The 18,981-nt window shown below is 43.1% G+C and overlaps 2 long non-coding RNA genes across 2 annotated transcripts in view; one reads left to right on the top strand and one right to left on the bottom strand.

The window, feature by feature from the left end:
- LOC138915157 (uncharacterized) overlaps positions 1-6,255 on the bottom strand; it is a 35,191-nt gene extending 28,936 nt beyond the window's left edge. Inside the window, exon 1 of the long non-coding RNA XR_011420742.1 lies at positions 5,980-6,255. This is a non-coding gene — a long non-coding RNA (uncharacterized lncRNA). The remainder of the gene's footprint in view (positions 1-5,979) is intronic.
- The window catches only part of LOC111774821 (uncharacterized), a 56,253-nt gene that overhangs the window by 35,648 nt on the left and 1,624 nt on the right, over positions 1-18,981 (top strand). The gene's annotated exons all lie outside the window — the stretch shown is intronic.

The raw sequence follows: 18,981 nt of genomic DNA, 5'->3' as shown, positions 1-18,981 counted from the left end.
ACACATACACACCAGGGAGGTGACGCACCCCGACTTCATGGGGACAGAAGCTCCTACGCTCAGGACCCTTCCTGACCTGGCCTTATGTGTCTCTTCATCTGGCTGTTCATCTGTATCCTTTATATATTCTTTAATAAACTGTTAAATGTAAGTAAGTGTTTCCCTGAGTCCTCTGAGCTGCTCTAGCAAATTAAGCAAACCTGAGGAGGGGGTTGTTGGAACCTCCAGTCTGTAACTGGTGGGTCAGAAGCACAGGTGATAACCTGAGCTTGTGACTGGCATCTGAATAGAGGAACGGTCTGGGGGGACTGAGCCCTTACTGTGGGACCTGATACTGTCTCCAGATGGTTAGTGTCAGAATTGAGTTAAGTGGCCGGGCCGAGTGGTTAAGTTCGCGCGCTCCGCTTCGACGGCCCGGGGTTTCGCAGGTTCGGATCCTGTGTGCGGACATGGCACTGCTCATCAAGCCACGCTAAGGCGGCGTCCCACATGCCGCAACTAGAAGGACCCACAACTAAAAATACACAACTATGTACCGGGGGGCTTTGGGGAGAAAAAGGAAAAATAAAATCTTTAAAAAAGGAGTTAAATTGTAGGACACCCAGCTCGTGTCAGAGACTTGCTTGTCATTGTGAGGAAGACTCCACACATTTGGTGACCAGAAGTGTCAGAAGTGAAGTGTTTTACATGAATGGTAAAGGAGACTCACAGGAGAGAAACACAGTAGGGAAGAACTGGATTTTTCCCCTATGTAGGAAGGAAAAAACTGAGGCTTTTCCATTATATAGACTAACGGAATATAATTGAGAGACCAGAAATAAACCCATACATCTGTGGTCAATTGATTTTCAACAAGGGGACCAAGATAAGGACGCAAAAGAATGAATTTGAACTCCCTATTATGTACAAAAATTAACTAAAAATGGATTAAAGACCTAAATGTTAGATAAAACTTAGAAGAAAACATAGGCATAAAATCATTGTGACCTTGGATTAAGCAGTGGTTTCTTAGATACGATACCAAAAGCACAAGCAACAAAAGAAAAAAGTACATTGAAGGGCCAGCTCGATGGTGTAGCAGTTAAGTTTGCGCACTCCACCTCCGTGGCCTGGGGTTTGCCAGTTTGGATCCCAGGGTCGGACCTATGCACTCCTTACCAAGCCATGCTGTGGCGGGTGTCCCACATATAAAAAATAGAGGAGGATGGGCACAGATGTTAGCTCAGGGCCAATCTTCCTCAGCAAAAAGAGGAGGATTGGTGGTGGTAGTTAGCTCAGGGCTAATCTTCCTCAGAAGAAAAAAAAAATACTTTGAACTTAATCTAAATTAAAACTTCTGTGCTTCAAAAGACCATCAAGAAATAAAAGATAACCTGCAGAGTTGGAAAAACTACTTCTATGTCATATATTTGATAAAGGGTTTGTATCTAGAATAAATAAAGTACTCCTACAATTCAATAATAATACAACACAAATAAAAAATGGGCCAAGGATCTCAATAGACATTTCTCCAAGGGATATGTAAATGACCAATAAGCATATTAAAAGATGCTCCATATCATTAGCCATCAGGGAAAATGTAAATGAAAACTACAGTGTTACTTCACACCCACTTGAAAGGCTATAATCAAAACAACATAATAACAAGTGGTGGTGAGGATGTGGAGAAATTGGAATCCCCATACACTGCTGGTGAGAATGTAAAATGGCACGACCACTTTGGAACACAGTCTGTCATTTCCTCAAAATGTTAACCGTAGTGTTAGTATATGACTGGCAGTTTCACTCCTGGATATAATTCCCAAGAGAAATTAAAATGTATGCATAAAAACATGTATACAAATGTTCATAACATCACTAGTCACGATAGTTAAAAAGCAGAAATAAAATGTCCGTCAACTGGTGAGTGGATAAAGAAAATAAAATCCATGCAATGGGATTATTCTGCAATAAAAAGAAATGGAGTGCTGATACATGGGTGAGCCTTGAAAACATTATGCTAAATGAAAGAAACCAGTCACAAAGGACCACATATTGTATGATTGCATTTATTTGAATGTCCAGAGTAGGCAAATCCATATAGATAGAAAATAGATTGGTGGCTGCCCAGGGCTTGGGGAAAAGGGCGTGAATGCTCATGGGTATAGGGTTTCTTTTTGGGTGATGAAAATGTCCCAAAATTGTGATGGTTGCACAACTCTGTGAATATACTAGCAACTATTGAATTATATTCTTTAAATGGGTGAATTGCGTATGTGAATTATATCTCAATAAAGCTATTATTAAAAAATTAACATGAATCACCATGTTAATAGAATTAAGGGGAAAAATATGATCATCTTAGATAGGGAAAAATCATTTGACAAAATCCAACACTCGTGTTTGATAAAAATCAACAAATTAGGAATGGAAGAGAATTTCCTCAACTTAATAAGGGCATCTTCAAAAAACCTACAATCAAATCTTAATGTTGAAAGACTGAATGGAAAGAAGACGGGATGATTTGCTTCCCATTATAGGTCATAATTTCACATAATTTAGCATGCCTAGCTGTTTTTGCTGGATGCCAGACAGTTTTACCTTTTGGGGTCCTGAATATCTTTGTGTTCCTAACATATTCTGGAGCTTTGTCCTGGGACACAGTTAAATTACTTGGGAGCAGTTTGGTCCTTTTGGGTCTTGCTTTGTTAGGCAGGACCAGAGCACTGGTCAGCCTTGAGCTAATTCTTGCCCACTACTGAGGCAAGATGCTTTTGTTTACCCAGTGCCTCGTGACTCTGGCTGGCTGGTGGAAACAGGCCTTGTTCTTCATCCTGAGTGATCACAGGCCTAAGGTAGCTTCTTCACATGCATGTGTTGATCATTACTCAGCTGAATACTCACGGCTGACTGTCTGCAGGTCCTCAGAGCTCTCTCTGTGCAGCTCTCTCTTCTCGTATTCTCTCCTGCAAGCTAGCCATCTTGTTCTTCCCACATCCTCAGCTACATCTCCTCAACTTGAGTCCACCAGACTCTACTGGGTTCCCCCTACCTGGACCACGTCCTGGAAACTATCAAGGTAGTGAGCCAGGACTGTTGGAGAGCTCACTTCATTTGTTTCCTGTCTCTCAGGGTCACTGATCTTTATTGCCTTATAGCTAGTGTCCTGAAAACTATTTTTTCATATATTTTGTCTGTTCCCTGGTTTCAGGCAAGATGGTACCTGTGATCACTGTTACTCCACGTTGGCCAAAACACAGTGTTTTGACAAAGTTGACAAGGGAATGCAGTGGGGAAAAGCTAGTCTTTCCAGCATATATGGTGGAGGACCAATGGGATATCCATATGCAAGAAAAAAGGAGAGAAAGAAGAACTTAGACCCTTAACACCATATACTACAATTAATTCCCCATGAATCATTCATAGGCCTAAATGTAAGTGCTAACTATAGAAGAAAACATAGTGGGAGAGTCTTTTTGACTCGGTTAGGCGGTAATTCTTAGGCATGACCCCAAAGGACAGCTCATAATAGAGTCATCAATTGCACGTCATACCTAGTAATTCCACTCCTAGGTGCACACCCAAAAGAATTGGAAGCAGAGAGTCAGACAGATGTTTGTACACGAGTGTTCATAGCAGCATTATTCACGGTAGCCAAAAGGTAGAAACAACCCTAGTGTCCATCATCAGAGGAATGGATCAACAAAATGTGGTGTATATGTAAATGGAATGTTATCCATCAAAAGGGGTGAAATGTTGATGCATGCTGCAACATAGATGGTCCTTGGAAACATGCTAAGTGAAATAAGGCAGACACGAAAGGACAAATGCTGTAATTCTACTTATATGAGGTGCCTAGAATGGCAAATTCATAGTGACAGAAAGTAGGATGTAGGTTACCAGGGGTCAGAGTGGGGGCAGCAGAGTTACTGTTGAATGGTGTCTTCATTTCCTAGGGCTGCCACGACAAATACCACAAACTGGGTGGCTGAAAAAACACAAATTATTTGTCTCTGTCTGGAGGCCAGAAGTCCAAACTCAAGGTATTGGCAGGGCCATGCTCCCTCTGAAAGCCGTAGGGGAACCCTTCTGTGCCTCTCCCTGGCTTCTGGTGGCTGATGGCAGTCTGCGGTGTTTCTCAACTTGTAGAGCATGCTCCAGGCCTCATCTTCACAGGGCTTTTCCTTCTGTGCGTGTGTGTGTTTGCGTCCAAATTTCCCTTTGAAAGACAGTCATATTGGATGAGATCCCACCCTGAGGACCTTGTCGTAACCTCATTACCTCTGTAAAGACTCTGTGTCCAAAGAAGGTCACGTTCTGAGGTACTGGGGTTAGCATGTCACCATCTCTTGAGGGACACAATTCAACCCATAACAAATGGGTACAGAGTTTCTCTTTGGGGTGATGAAAAAATTCTAGAAATGCGTAGTGGTGACAGTTGCACAGCATTGTGCATGTACTTAGTGCCTCTGAGTTGTACATTTATTCCAACTTATTACAATGATTAAAATGGTAAATTTTATGTTATGTGTATTTTACCACAATAAAAAAAATACTTGAGGGGGCAGCCCGGTGGCTCAGCGGTTAAGTGCACACGTTCCGCTTCGGCGGCCTGGGGTTCACTGGTCGGATCCCGGGTGCAGACATGGCACCACTTGGCAAGCCATGCTGTGGTGGGCGTCTCACATATAAAGTAGAGGAAGATGGGCCCGGATGTTAGCTCAGGGCCAGTCTTCCTCAGCAAAAGGAGGAGGATTGGCAGCAGCAGATGTTAGCTCAGGGCTAATCTTCCTCAAAAAAAAACCAAAAAGGAAAGAATATTCAGCAAATGGTAAAAGTAGTTTTATCTAAGTGATGATGGGATTTGGGGTGATTTTTCCTTTCTTCTCTGTAATTTTATATATTATTTGCAAATAGAAAATGTACTTATTTTTTGCACAGTTGGTTTTAAGAAGAGTATATACAAGAACCTGTTTTCTTCCACTCAAAGCTCCATCTTAGTGGAAAATGAAACCTAGTTTCATGACATCTGGTTTGAAAAGACAGAAGCACAGTGAAACTTTTCCCACCCTAAAATGTTTATTTTTGTTTTCCCTCTTTAAGGAGCCAGGATGTTTGTAATTATAAACATGGAATGTTTAAAAATAGTATCTTCAAAATGAGAAACAGTTCTCTGTTAGGTGTTATTTGGGGATGCTAATTCTATAGGCTGACCAGTTTACTGTGTTAAAAGTGTAATCTGGGGGCCGGCACGGTGGCGCAGTGGTTAAGTGCGCACGTTCTGCTTCAGCGGCCCGGGGTTCACCAGTTCAGATCCCGGGTGCAGACATGGCACCGCTTGGCAAGCCATGCTGTGGTAGGCGTCCCACACATAAAGTGGAGGAAGATGGGCACGGATGTTAGCTCAGGGCCAATCTTCCTCAGAAAAAGAGGAGGATTGGTGGTGGATGTTAGCTCAGGGCTAATTTTCCTCAAAAGAAATAAAAATAAAAATAAAAAAGAATTTTGGAATATCCTGGATGTTTCCTTAAGTTATGCTGAATGTTCTTGTTGGCAAATTATTCTATGATATGATGCTCTGAAAGAGGAGTTCTAAGCTTATCTGGAAAATGAAAGTAGAGAAATATTTGTTAACCTTATTCTAATCCTGATGAATTAAAAATTTTACTTTCATGATATGATTTTAAGGTTCAGCTTAATTTTCAGAAAATGGAAAGTGGAGATATTATTCATTGGCATTTTGCCCTTTAAAAAAACTTTTTAATACAAGATTGGCAAGATATTAGAGCTGTGGTAATTGGATGTCTTTCAGGGTAATAAACCATTAAAGTTTATGAGTCTCGTTAACGGAAAGCCCCCTCAGTCCCACCATTTCTCTTTATCAGTTCCTTCTACCATAAACATAAAATCCTTTGCCTGGAGTTCGGAGCACAGCAAGGGAGAGAGGAAAAAGCCAGAATAGAAAATCCGCAAAGTAGTGAGTGGGAAATGTTCACTAACCTTTCGATCCTCCAGCTCCTAGCAACCGTCCAGCGCCTGGTGCACTCCCGGGCCCAGCGGAACTTGGCTGGGGGGAGACTTCCTCCCTGGGTTAGTAACCAGTCTGAGGTCTCAGTGCTTCAGGGACTCCCCAGGTGTGCTTGCTGAAAGTCATCCCAAAAGTAAAAGATGAAAAAATATAACCGAGCAACATTAAGGGCTCTGGCCCTCTGTGTGGGCGGAGTCGCTGTAGCTGTCCTTGATGCCTGGCGTTTGGTGGAAGCCTGGGGAAGGAGCAGGGTGTGGGCCTCAGGCCAAGTCTCTGGGTGTGGGGAGTGAACACCGCCTGTCGCTGGTGTGGACTCGAGAGTGTCAGTGAGAAGAGTGCCAGGCCACGCTCGGTGCCCCAGACCACCCCTGCTTGGAGGGGCCCTGGGGAGGGGGCTGTGGCAGGAGCTGTGTGACCAGTCCTAGCCCACACTGGGATGCAACCCTCCCGTGCAAGAAACTCACTCACTTTCTTCCTTTCCTTCCTCATTTCTTGACTCATTTTTGTTTTTATGGGTTTTATTCTGTACTTTTATTTAGAGCTTCTCAAACCTTTTTGGAAGTTGAAGGATACATATGTATATGTGTTTCTGCATGCATTATTTTAACAAGAATATCCAAATCGGTATACATATAAAAACAGGTTTTTCATGATTTATGGAAAGCATTATACAAATGTTATTGCATGTGGGTTTTCTTTCAAAAGAATTCTTTCATTACAAATTTTCAAAGAAAAAAGCCATTGTATGCAACTTACTCTTCAAACAGAATATGCTCCATGCCAGATGCTCTTTTGTGGCCAGGAAGATGCATCAAAACCACATCCTTCCGTGGAAACCACAGCGGCCTTCTGTGAATCCTAAAAGTTTGAGAAGCTGTCTCTGCAATTCTGTGTGTCAGGACCTGGGCAGGAATGGGGTGTAGAGGGTTGGGACCTGGGATCATCTTGGAAAACAATCTGGCATCTACTCCATCAGTTGTGACGTCATTTGCATCTTTAGAACCCTGTACACATAACCGCTTTTACTGATTTTTTTTAAAGATTAAAATCAAGGGCTGGCCCGGTAGCCCAGCAGTTAAGTGTGCATGTTCCACTTCGGTGGCCCAGGGTTTGCTGGTTCAGATCCCAGGTGCGGACATGGCACCACTTGGCATGCCATGCTGTGGTAGACGTCCCACGTATAAAGTAGAGGAAGATGGGCACGGACGTTAGCTCAGGGCCAGTCTTCCTCAGCAAAAAGAGGAGGACTGGCAGTAGTTAGCTCAGGGCTAATTTTACTCAAAAAAAAAAAGATCAGAATCAAACTAACCATTCTTTAGCCTACATAGCCAACCTTAAGGAATTTTTCACTTGTCAAACCAGTTGTTTGTGCCAAAAGACTAGGAAGGAGCACTTCTCCTCTGTTACCTCTGACAGAAAACTTTGGACTCCAAAATCTTCTCTTATTCTGTACGCATCCTCATCTGTGTGCCCATGACTTCTGATGGAAAAGCTGAAAATAACAGCTTTTGGTTGCTAAGCTCATTTTCTTTGATGAAGTTGAGTATGTATAGCTGTCTGCAACTACATGGCAAATAGCCTATATAATTATTGCTGGTCAGTGCTGGTTGGTAATGGCCATTCCATCCGGTCTCTCAAGATGTCTTAAAGCTTTATCAGTTACTCAGATCTGCACTCCTTATCACTTGGTCAGGTTCCAGATGAAGCTGATAGCCTGGCTGCACTGTCAAAATTAGCTAAATGTCGGGAAATTACTTGTTAAATACAATGAAAGTTTATCTGATGTTACCTACACAGAACTTCCTTATGAGTATATTTTTTTCCGAAAACCAGTGGTATGCTAAAATAAAACTATTTGGGCAATGTTTTTATGTTAACCACTTTGGGTGGAAAATTTTCAACTTAAGATAGTAACATATTTTGGTAAAATAGCTTCAGAAAGGTAAAGAGAACAGCAATGAAGACTCATGCGTCTACCATCTATCCTTGGAAATAAAACATTGTAAATACAGTTGAAACTGCTGGCGTGTTCCTCCTCCATTGTGTTCTCCGCCACAGCCGTAAATTTGCTGTTATGCTTTCCGTGCATTATCTGTAGTAGATATTTTTACTCATTGTTGACAGGATTTATCCGTGTTGGTGTGTACACATTCTAGTTCATTCTTTTTCATTACTACACATTTCGTCATTTTCTTCTTGGTGGGTATTTAAGTTGACTTTTAACCTTTTGCTGTAATAATACCACGATGGGCATTCCCATGGGCCTCTTCTTGTCCACAAGTATGAGTTTCTCTAGAATACGTACTTGGTATTTAAGTTGCTGAGTCATGGGGCATAAACATCTCTCATAGTTGTTAGCAAGTTACTTTCCAAAATGTGTATGCCGTTCTCAAGCCAGCTGTGTTGTAGAATGTCTTTCGCTTTGAGTTGTTGATGTTTCCTCTTGCCCGGATTCGGGTCGTACGTCTTTGCCAGGAGCATCACAGGAGTGAGGGTCTGTCTTATGAAATGGCACATGATTCCTTTGGACCCACTTCTGATGATGTTTATTTTGGTCCCGTCATTGAAATGATGTCTGCTAGGCTTCTCCGTGTAAAGTTACTCTTTTTCTCGTTGTGATTGGTAAACATTTTGTGGAGAAGTACTTTGAAGCAGTGTAAATATCTCATTGTCCACATCCACTTCCAGCCCTGATGGAATAACAGGGTCCAGACTTATGCTACAGTCTTAGACAATACCGACAATCCGACAATATGGCAAACAGTGGTTTCTTGACATTGGGTCTGGTGCTGGATGGTGACCCCTCCAGTGAGGTGAGCCCCATGATTGCCCCAAGTCGGTGCCTGGAGAGAGCGTCCAGTCCTCATCACAGGAAAGGGAGCTCACCCATGCTCCGTGTCTCTGTGAGCTGAGCTTGAGGGTTTGGGGAGGTCAGCATGGCTGGAACCCAGGGACAGAGGGTCAGAGGGGAGAGAGCCACGGAGAGAGCTCTGGAGACCTGCTCCTCGAGTCTCCAGCACAGTCGTGAGTCTGGGGATAGAACCACCATAATGAGCAGCAACACTGTGGAGCTCACAGGGAGGGGACAGTTCGTGTCCCCAACAGCCAGACTGGAGAAACCTCGCCATGCTCAGCACTGGCTGGAGTTCTCAGAAGGCACCACCTCCGAGGTGGAGCAGAATGAGCCTTGGACTCCATGCTGCTCTGGTCCTAACAGAGCTGGAGAGCAAGCCCCGGAAGGACCCTGCTGTTTCCAGGTGACTTACCCATGTCCCAGATCAAACACACAAACATTTGAAGGAAACCCTCCCCCCAAAATCCTGCACCCCAGAGTGTAACAGCTACAATGTCCAGCATCTAACCAAAATTATCAGAGATGCAAAGCAGGAAAATACCTTAATGAGGAGAAAACTCATTGAAAACTGACAAGAAATGTCACAGATGACAGAATTAAAAAAACAAGGATATTGAAACAGCAATTCTAAGTATAATTTATATGTTCCAGAAGGTAGAAGAGAGCAGGAGCATGATACGGAGCAAAATGGAAAACCTTAAAAAATAAAATAAATAAATATTCTACAGATGGGAACTATCTTGTTCCTCATCAAACTTTCAGTTTATTCGTTTGTTTATATCAGTATGGACTCATGGTTTCCTATTTTATTCACTGGATTATATTTTGTTACTAGCATTATTTATTTTAAGATTCAAATGGTACCTAATTTGGCCAGTGGGAGCCCCTTCAAGGTGTCACCTGTGCACCTTTGACATGTCCCTAACATTCTTTCAGGGCTTTTTAACTTTCTGATACACAAGATGTTCCAGGCCTGGAATCCCATTTTCCAGGGAGCCCCGCTTCCTTTTACTGGAGAGGGGTGTTTAGAAGCCAAGGTCTGAGTGTTAGGTGTTTTCATTCCTATTGGGGTATTGCTGCTGCTAGGCCCTTCCAGTCAGACCCGGGGAATATATCTGTATATCCATCAATTGACTGACTGATCGGTCAATAGCTGTAAACAATGAGTTGACATCAGTACCTCCAATCCAGCACCATACAGGGTTCATCTCGTTGTCTATATTTGTAACTCCCTCTCCAACAGTGAGAAACCTGACCCCCATCCTCCTTGGTATATTTGTGTATTTAACCAGTCCCACTGTATGTGACAGATCCCTGTTGCCACTGCTGCCATTGACCTGGGTGGATGCTCCCCTCACCCGCTCAGGCCCCAGCACCCCACACGGGACCATCGTCACCCCTCTTCCATGTGGACATCCTCCTCACCCAGCCTGTGCTCTGACACCCCGCGCCACCTCCCCACGGCTCAGAGGTGCCCTCCTCACCCTGATCCCAGTCTGTGATCCCCCCCAGGCTGCTGTGCTCTTCTCCGGTGTGGACGCCTCCCTTGCTCACAACTGCCTCAGGCTTTTGCTCTGAATGTTTTGGGGGGAAAAGAAGAGGGGGAGAGCTTAAGATGCTTTTTGATGCATCCTTTGTGGTTTATGTTTTTTAATGTTTGTCTTATTTAAGAAGTCTTTTCTCACTTTGAAATCATAAGAATATTCTATAATGCTTATAAAAAGTTATGTTTCACAATTAAGGCTTTGATCACCTAGAATTGATTTTTGTGTATGGTAAGAAGTCAGGATCCAGTTTATTATTTTGTTTCTTTTGAAATGGGTTCCAGCAATATTTGTAGAGTGGTTCATATTTTGATCCGTGAACTGTCTGTGAAACTGCTCTGCGCTGTCACTTCCGCGTATGTCGTTTCCATATGTGCATGTCTCCATTCAGAGCTTTCTCTTCCATTAGTCTGCATGCTTGTTTCTGGGCTGGTCATTACCACGCTACCTTATATACCGTGACTTTTCCTTCAGCCAGGGTCCAGTCTGTGAAACAAACCAGTGTATTCCAAGCAAGAACAGGTTCAGTATGGAGAGCTGGGGCTTACAAACACAGTGGCAGGACTGGAGGAATGAAGGTACAGGAAGTGACTGACTGCTGCCTCTCAGGTTTGCAACTGACTTTCAGGGAGTCAGGAACGTGCAAAAACCACAGAAAATCTCTGGAAATAATTGGTTGTCACCAATACTGGTGATTTACAAAAAACACCTAAAGGATACTGCAGAATCTCACGTGTGCTCAAGTCCATCATGCGTCTGCCCCTCCTTGACGAAGGAGCAAAAACACACTTCTCTTTTGCCCTCACATTGTTATATGAATGCCTTTCATTGAGAACCTAACCAGAAACTTGCCCGTGGGCTCCCAGGAAATGTGGCTGCTGGACACCCAGCCCTGTGAGTTCAAGGAGAGCAGAGGGGGCACCCGGGGGTGTGGACTGCCTGCAGGCCACCTGGCCTAGGTTCTTCTCAACGAGACTCATTCGATGGTAAAGCAGTTTCCCCTTGTTGCACACGTGCACGCGCGCACACACACATACACACACACACACACACACCCTTTCTCATACTATCAGGGCTGCTGAGTCCTTTGCATGGCCATGTGAACTTTAAGATGATCTTGTTAAATGTTATGAAAAACTCAGGATTTCAGTTGGACTTACGCTTAATTTTCAGACTAATTTTGGAATGATTGACCCTTTATGATATTTGGGCTTCCTATCCATGAATACGATCCATCTTTCTTTAATGCCTTTCAATAAAGTTTTATGATTTTCTACATGAAGGTCCTGTGTTTCTTTCATTATATTTAGAAAAATCTGTGCGAGGCACCGTTCTGGGTGCTGGGGTCATACAGTTGGCACTCGGTATCCCCAGGGATTGGTTCCAGGAACCCCCACAAGTGCCAAAATCTGAGAAGGTTTAAGCCCCTTCCATAAAGTGGCGTGGTATTTGCATATAACCTACGCACATGCTCCCGTGTACTTTAAATCATCCCTCGATTTCTTATAATACCTAATACAGTGTGAACGCTACGTAAACAGTTGTTATGCTGTACTGTTGAGGGAATGATGACAAGGAAAGCAAGTCTGTACGTGTTCAGTATATGCAACCACCCTGTGCCTTTCCGTCTGCAGTTGGTTGAATCTGCAAATGTGGAAACCGAAGACACGGAGGGCTGATAGCCATTTGGGTTTTTTCCCAGTTTGGGGCTACTATGAATAAAGCAACTTGGAACATTTTCGAATGAGTCTGTTTGTGAGCATGTTTTCATTTCTCATGGGCAAATACTTAGACATAGAGTTGGGTGAGTATATGTTAAGTTTTATAAGAAACTGTCAAACAGTTTTCCAAAGTGGTTGTATCATTTTACACCCCCACTAACGAGGCACGAGAGTCCTAGTTGTTGTGTCAACTCACCGACATTCGGTCAAGCTTTTTAACTGACCCATTCTAGAGGGGGGAGTGTTTTTTCATTGTGATTTTAATTTGCACTCCCTGAAGACTAATAATTCTGAGCGCATTTTCGTGTGCTTATTAATCATTTACATATCCTCCTTTGTGAAGTTTGTGTTCAAATCTTTTGCCTTTATTGTTTGATGTTTTCTTGCGGAGTCGCAGGCGTTTGTATGTATATTCCAGACACAGGTCTTTTTGGCAGGTAAAGGTACCCTGGAAAAGTATCACAAATATGTTCTTCTAGGTTGTGCTTGCCTTTTTTTTAAAAAAAAAAAAGATTTTATTTTTCCTTTTTCTCCCCAAAACCCCCTGGTACATAGTTCTATATTTTTAGTTGTGGGTCCTTCTAGTTGTGGCATGTGGGATGCCACCTCAGCATGGCTTGATGAGTGGTGCCATGTCTGCGCCCAGGATCGGAACCAGCGAAACCCTGGGCTGCCAAAGCGGACCATGGAAACTTAACCCCTCGGCCACAGGGCTGGCCCCATGTGCTTGTCTTTTCGTTTTCTTAGTGATGTCTTTTGAAGAGCAGAAGGTTTTCATTTTGGTACATTCCAACTTATTTACTTTTTCTTTTGTGGTTAGTGCTTTTTGTGCCTTAAGAAATCTTTGCCTGACTCAAGGTCAAAGTGATGTTCTCATATGTAGGAAGCTTTATAATTTCAGCTTTTTAGTCTGGGTTTATGATCCATCTTGAATTAGTTTTTGCGTGTGCCTCGAAGTAATTGTTGAGGTTTTTCCCCTAAATGAGATGTCGTTGCTTTGGTACCGCATGTGGAAAATACCGTACTTTCCTCTGTTGAATTACCTGGGCACCCCAGTTGAAAATCAGTTAGCCGTCTGTGTCTGCGCTCTGTTCTGGCTGTATATTCCTGGACTCTGTCCGCGAGCTGCTTGTCTGTATGCCAGACCACATGGTCTTACTCACTGTAGCTTTAGTCATCATCAGGTCAACTTTTCTTTTTCAAGTCTGTTTTGACTTTTCTAGATTCTTTGCATTTCCAAATAAATTTTAGATTTAACTTGTCAGTTTCTGATAAAAAGTCTGCTAAGACTTTTTTCCTGCCAATATGTTAGTTGCAATTGTGTTGACTCTATAGATAAATTTGGGGAGAATTAACGTCTTAACAATATTGAGTATTCCGCCTGTGAACACAGGGTCTCTCTCCATTTATGTCTTATTTAATTTTTCTCAGCAGTTTTGTAGTTTTCAATGTAGGAGTCTTATCTTTTGTTAAATTTATTCTGAGTATTTTTTTTTTTAAGATTTTATTTTTTCCTTTTTCTCCCCAAAGCCCCCCAGTACATAGTTGTATATTTCTCGTTGTGGGTTCTTCTAGTTGTGGCATGTGGGACGCTGCCTCAGCGTGGTCTGATGAGCAGTGCCATGTCCACGCCCAGGATTCGAACCAACAAAACACTGGGACGCCTGCAGCGGAGCGCGTGAACTTAACCACTCAGCCACGGGGCCAGCCCCAAATTTATTCTGAGTATTTTTTCATCAACTTTATTAAGGTATAATCTACATATTATGAACTGCACCCATTTTTACTATATAGTTCAGTGTATTTTAATCAATTATGTTATGTTTATTGGCATAATGGTAAACAGCATTGGTTTTAATTTTGTTTTCCAGTGTTTGTTGCTAGCATGTGGAAACACAGTTGTGTTCACATTTGGTTGTGATGTCTTTTGCTTCAAATTCTTTGATTCTTGAAGAGTACCCAGTGTCTGTTTTTGCCTCATAATATTGGCTTAAGAGACCAGACCAGTCCACTATACATATGAATAAATTAAATTATATTAGAATAAAAACTCAGACCCCTGGTCACACTAACCGTATTTCTGTCGTTCGGTAGCCACAGCGCCTGGTGGCCCCGGGGTTGGACGGCACAGGTTTTCCTCGCTGCAGAAAGCTGCATTGGAAAGCGCTGTGTGGCGTGGTGGGGGCCCATCTTCCGGATCCGCCTCATTGTTTTCTCCCGATGTTGCGTAACTCATTCTAATAATCTCTGTTCTGTAATAATCTACAGTAAATTAAAAGTTATATATGTGTCTGTAACTTTACAGAAATTTAAAAGTTTAATTAAATGCAGATTAAGCTGTTCTTTGAAGCCTGCCTCTTTTTTTTTTTTTTTCATCTCAGGGACGTTCCAGTATAGTCAGAGAGATAGTCAAAGCAGTAATCAAAGTGACCGTACAATATTTTAAACAAAGAATAAGATAATATAATTATAAGGAAATGTGGCTCTTTAAGACTTTTGAAAAATATAATTAAGGGCATGCCAAAGTCAGTTTATGGTACAGAATCTCTGCTGTCTGGGCAGATTATAGGTAAAGCAAACCCAGTACTCAAGACAATTTGTCATTTTAAGAGAACCAAATTCTAGTCTTGTATTAATATAATTTTGGACAAAACCCTTCCCTGTTGTAGGTATGAATCTTACTCCACAAACTTGAATGTGTGAGAAATGTCATGTTTCTTTGTTTTCTTTTTTTTTATTGAGTTAATGATAGGTTACAATCTTGTGAAATTTCAGTTGTACATTAATGTTTGTCATTCGTGTTGTCAGTGCACCCCTTCACCCTTTGTGCCCACCCCCCACCCCACCTTTCCCCTGGTATCCACTAAACTGTTCTTAGTCCATAATTTTAAATTCCTCATATGAGTGGAGTCATACACAGATTATCCTTCTCTAGCTGGCTTATTTCACTTAACGTAATTCCCTCAAGGTCCATCCATGTTATTGCAAATGGAATGATTTTGTTCTGTTTTGCAGCTGAGTAGTATTCCATTGTATATATGTACCACATCTTCTTTATCCATTCGTCTGTTGCTGGGCACTTAGGTTGTGAAGCCTGCCTCTTACGCGACGCTGTGTCCTTTGTGCTGCGGTGCAGAGAACTGTGGATTGACCACCAGGTTTTGCAACGTGGATGTAGCAGTTGATCTTGTCTTGAGGCAAAAACTTGATTTGAGGGGGTTCAAGAGAGAAGAGGAAGAGTGGGATTGGTGACACTGCGTATAGACCCGTCGGAAGCTTTGTTCTGGAAGGAGAGCAGAGAAGTGGGCTGCTGGCTGGATGGGGATGAGGGGCTGAAGTGGAGCGACGACCGCACGTGTCTGTGCTGAGAGGAAGGGTTCCTCTGAGAGGAGGAGCGCGACGGCCCGGAGAGGAAGGAATTACTGACGCGCCGACCTGTAGTGGGCAGTGACGGTGGGTCTGGCAGGTGGGGGTGGTGGCCGCGGAGAGGGACCCGACAGCTCCACCCGCAGTGTAACAGGAGGCAGGCAGAGCGTGAGTCGTAGGAATGGCCGTGGGACTTCTCTTCTGATCGATTGTCTTGTTTGTCTCCATCCAGGCGTCCGAAGCCATACATGTGTAACTCAATTCCTTCCTGTCATTTCTGTCTGGTTTCCCACCTGCCTGACTCCGCAGCCCTCCGTCCTGCTCCTCTTCTGGCTCCTGTTGTGCCGTGGGTTCAAAGAGTCACAATGAAGGCCACTAAATCGAAAGGAAAAAAGTCCCATTTAAGTTACCCCAAGTGGAAAGGAACGGAACGTGGCCCCGCAGCGTGGCCCGAAGCTGTCTGTCTCTCTCCAGGTCCTCTCTCCACTGCTGGCTTCCTCGGCTCGCTCATCGGTTTTGCACCCCTGGCCTGCACATGGCTGTGCCGGCTCCGCTGGCCTCAGTTTCCCTCATTACCTTTAGGTTTTCTCTTCAGCGGCATCTAGTCAGCATTTCCTGCGTTGAGTTCATGAGAAAAGGCAGCTGATGCCGGGACTTTTCCGAAGGTTCTGACCTCGCACGGGGTTGGCCTAGTCAGCTGCAGCCGGGGCCGTGGGTCCTTCCACGGGGAACACGCTGTCTCGTCCCTCAGGCTGGGCCGTGGGTGGGAGGCACAGTGATTGGCATTTTGATTCGCGCAGCTGTTGGAATTGTGTGTAATACTGGCGAGGATGGCATCTAATTAAGTGAAGTACACAGGCTTTATTTTATGGACTTTTTAATACCAATTTTAACTTTCTGCTTGTTTATTTTTTATTGGCTACGTTCTATTTATCACAACAACCCTCAGCAAATATTTGTGGAATGAGTGACTTTTGAAATGACAGATAAGAACTGCCTCTTTTTTTTTCTTAATTACCTATCACTTTTATTTTACTCTCGCATTTTGGGCTCAAAAAGAAAATGACTATATTTCAGAAAGCTCTGTGTATGAAAAAAAAAAATCAGACTTTTGGCAAAATGCTGCCAGGCAGATCAGAATTCCGATTCATGTACCTGTCCCAGTTAACTAAAAGGGCAGGCTTTGAGTTCTGCTTCTGCGATGTAAAGTTATTTTAGAATTTTAGAACTTTCTATTTAATAGAAACATATTGAGAATATTTATATCTTTAAGAATATTATTGTTCCCTGAAGCCCAAATGCACAGTTGCTACAAATTTAATAAAAATCTTGAGATTGGATGTAAATTCATTTGAGAGGCAAAATGTTTCCTTAATGCCGACACGTCCCTTTAATGTCTTTGGATCCAGATGTTTCGGCCTCATTTGCTGGAGTGGATGCAGCATTAGCCTGTCAGCTCCCTGCTGTTTGCCATTATTTAGTATTATTAGAGGCTGCGAGCAGGCACACTCATTGGGAAAGTTGAAGGAGCTTTTAAATTGAGAAAGGTACCAAGCTGCGGTCCCTGTCCAGAAATTCTGAGGTTTGAAACAACAAAACAAAGCGACTATAAAGAAAGCATTAGAATAGGAATATTCAAGCGCAGCTGCGGGAGCTCAGAGCAGACCTGCTCAGCCCTGTCTTGTGTGTCAGCTCTCGATTGAGGTCCTCAGCGCCTAAGCAAATGGTCATCAAGGCCACACTCTCCTTCCAGGGAAGCATCAACAAGACGTGTGTTGCACCAGTGGCTGTGCAAATTCTTCGGCAGTAACGGAGAGCATCAATCGTATTTCCTAAGGTGATAGGGACCACGCATGGTGCTCACAAATCCTTGTGCGGTGCTGCGTTAACCTTTGGTCCTTAGGTTTCCTCAACACATTATGGTGTTAAATTCAGTTTCCAGCGCAGCAGTAATAGCCGGTTCTTACATCGTTCCTTAAGAAATGGTAGGACTGCTTGGCATTTCCTTTACATTGACATCTATATTTCACTGTTCTTGTAACAGGAGTGTGATAGATGGGCCTCCTGCCTAATTACCATGTAAACCATTGACTTCGTAGTTCTCAAGATAGTAACATTCTCCGCGGTTTAATGCTTCTTGTTTTTCCCTGTGTGGTGTCTACAGATGTCCCTGAGGGCCAGAGCTCTGGCCCCGGAGGGACACGTGTGTGGTCATCAGCAAAGACTAACACGCAGATGCACTTTCAACCTGTGTTTTCCTAGTTTTAAAAATATAAGGATTTAATGGCCAATATTTTATTTAGGATTGTTATGTCCAGGTTTATAAGTGAAATGGGCCTATTGTTTTCTTATTCTATCTGTTGACCTTAGAATTAAGAAGAGCATCATGAAGTAATTTGCATATCTTGTTTTTATATTTTCTTAAACTATTTGAAAAGACAGAAATTAACTGGCCCTGAAAGTGTGGTAAAAACACGTAAAAGCATCTGAGCCTGCATTTTTTGGAGAGTTGCATAAAGGCAAAGGAGTTGTGATTACTATTTTAGTTTTATGGACCTTAGTCAGGTTTTTTGTCCTTCTTGCACCAGAACTAACACTTTTTTTTAAGTTAGTATAATGAAATTTATTGTTATGTAGTTGCTAATAATGCTTTTCGCTCATTCGTAAATTCATGATGAAACAGTTCCTGTCTGGGACCACGTGGAGGTGTGTGTTACATACCGTGCTGTGCAGTTGGAGTCACCGACACCCACTCCCCAGCGCCTCCCTCCCCAGCGGGGCGCCGCTCTCCTGCCCCTTCTGCACCCCCAACCGCGTGTGTGCCTGAACCCCGTGAGCCGCCATTCTGCATTTGCACTATGTTGGCATAAAATTGTTTATAGTGTTTTATTTTTTAATCTGTGCTGCATCTTTAGCTATACCCACTTTTTCTTCCCTTTCCTCTTCTCTGTCAATCTGTCTCTCACACACACACGTGCACACAATCAACCTTTTGAGAAGTTAGTGTATTTTTGTCTTTTTGGCGAACTTGGCCCGTCTGGATCTTCTATATTGTCGTCTGTGTTAATTTCTGGCTGTCCTTACCCCCTCCCTTCTTTTCCTGCTGGGTTTGTTGTTCTGCTAACTGCTTAGGGCTTGGCCGCCGGCTCAGTGGTGAGCCTGCTGTCCCAGCGTGTGCCAGCTCTCACTGGGATCGTGGCACGGGCAGCCCTCCTTGTTGGCTGGAGCTCATGCAGTTATGTATTTTGAAGGTTACCCTTGAATATAACATTTATGGCTATAAATTTGTCTTTTAAGTGCCACTTTAACTGCATCCCACTAATTTTTATGGAATTTAAAATTTATCTTTAAGCTATTATATAATTTATGTATTTCCTGAAGGTAGCGTGTAAGCAGAGATGGTGGCCGTGACACTGACTCCTCAGTATTTGCTGGGACTTGCCACACACCCCGTGCACGGTGTTTTCATGCAGTGCTCCGTGCGTGCTC

The sequence above is a fragment of the Equus caballus genome, chromosome 8 (assembly GCF_041296265.1).
Source record: "Equus caballus isolate H_3958 breed thoroughbred chromosome 8, TB-T2T, whole genome shotgun sequence".
Lineage (NCBI taxonomy): Eukaryota > Metazoa > Chordata > Mammalia > Perissodactyla > Equidae > Equus > Equus caballus.
The sequence above is the reverse complement of the archived record's forward strand: the minus strand, read 5'-3'. Positions and strand labels throughout refer to the sequence as shown.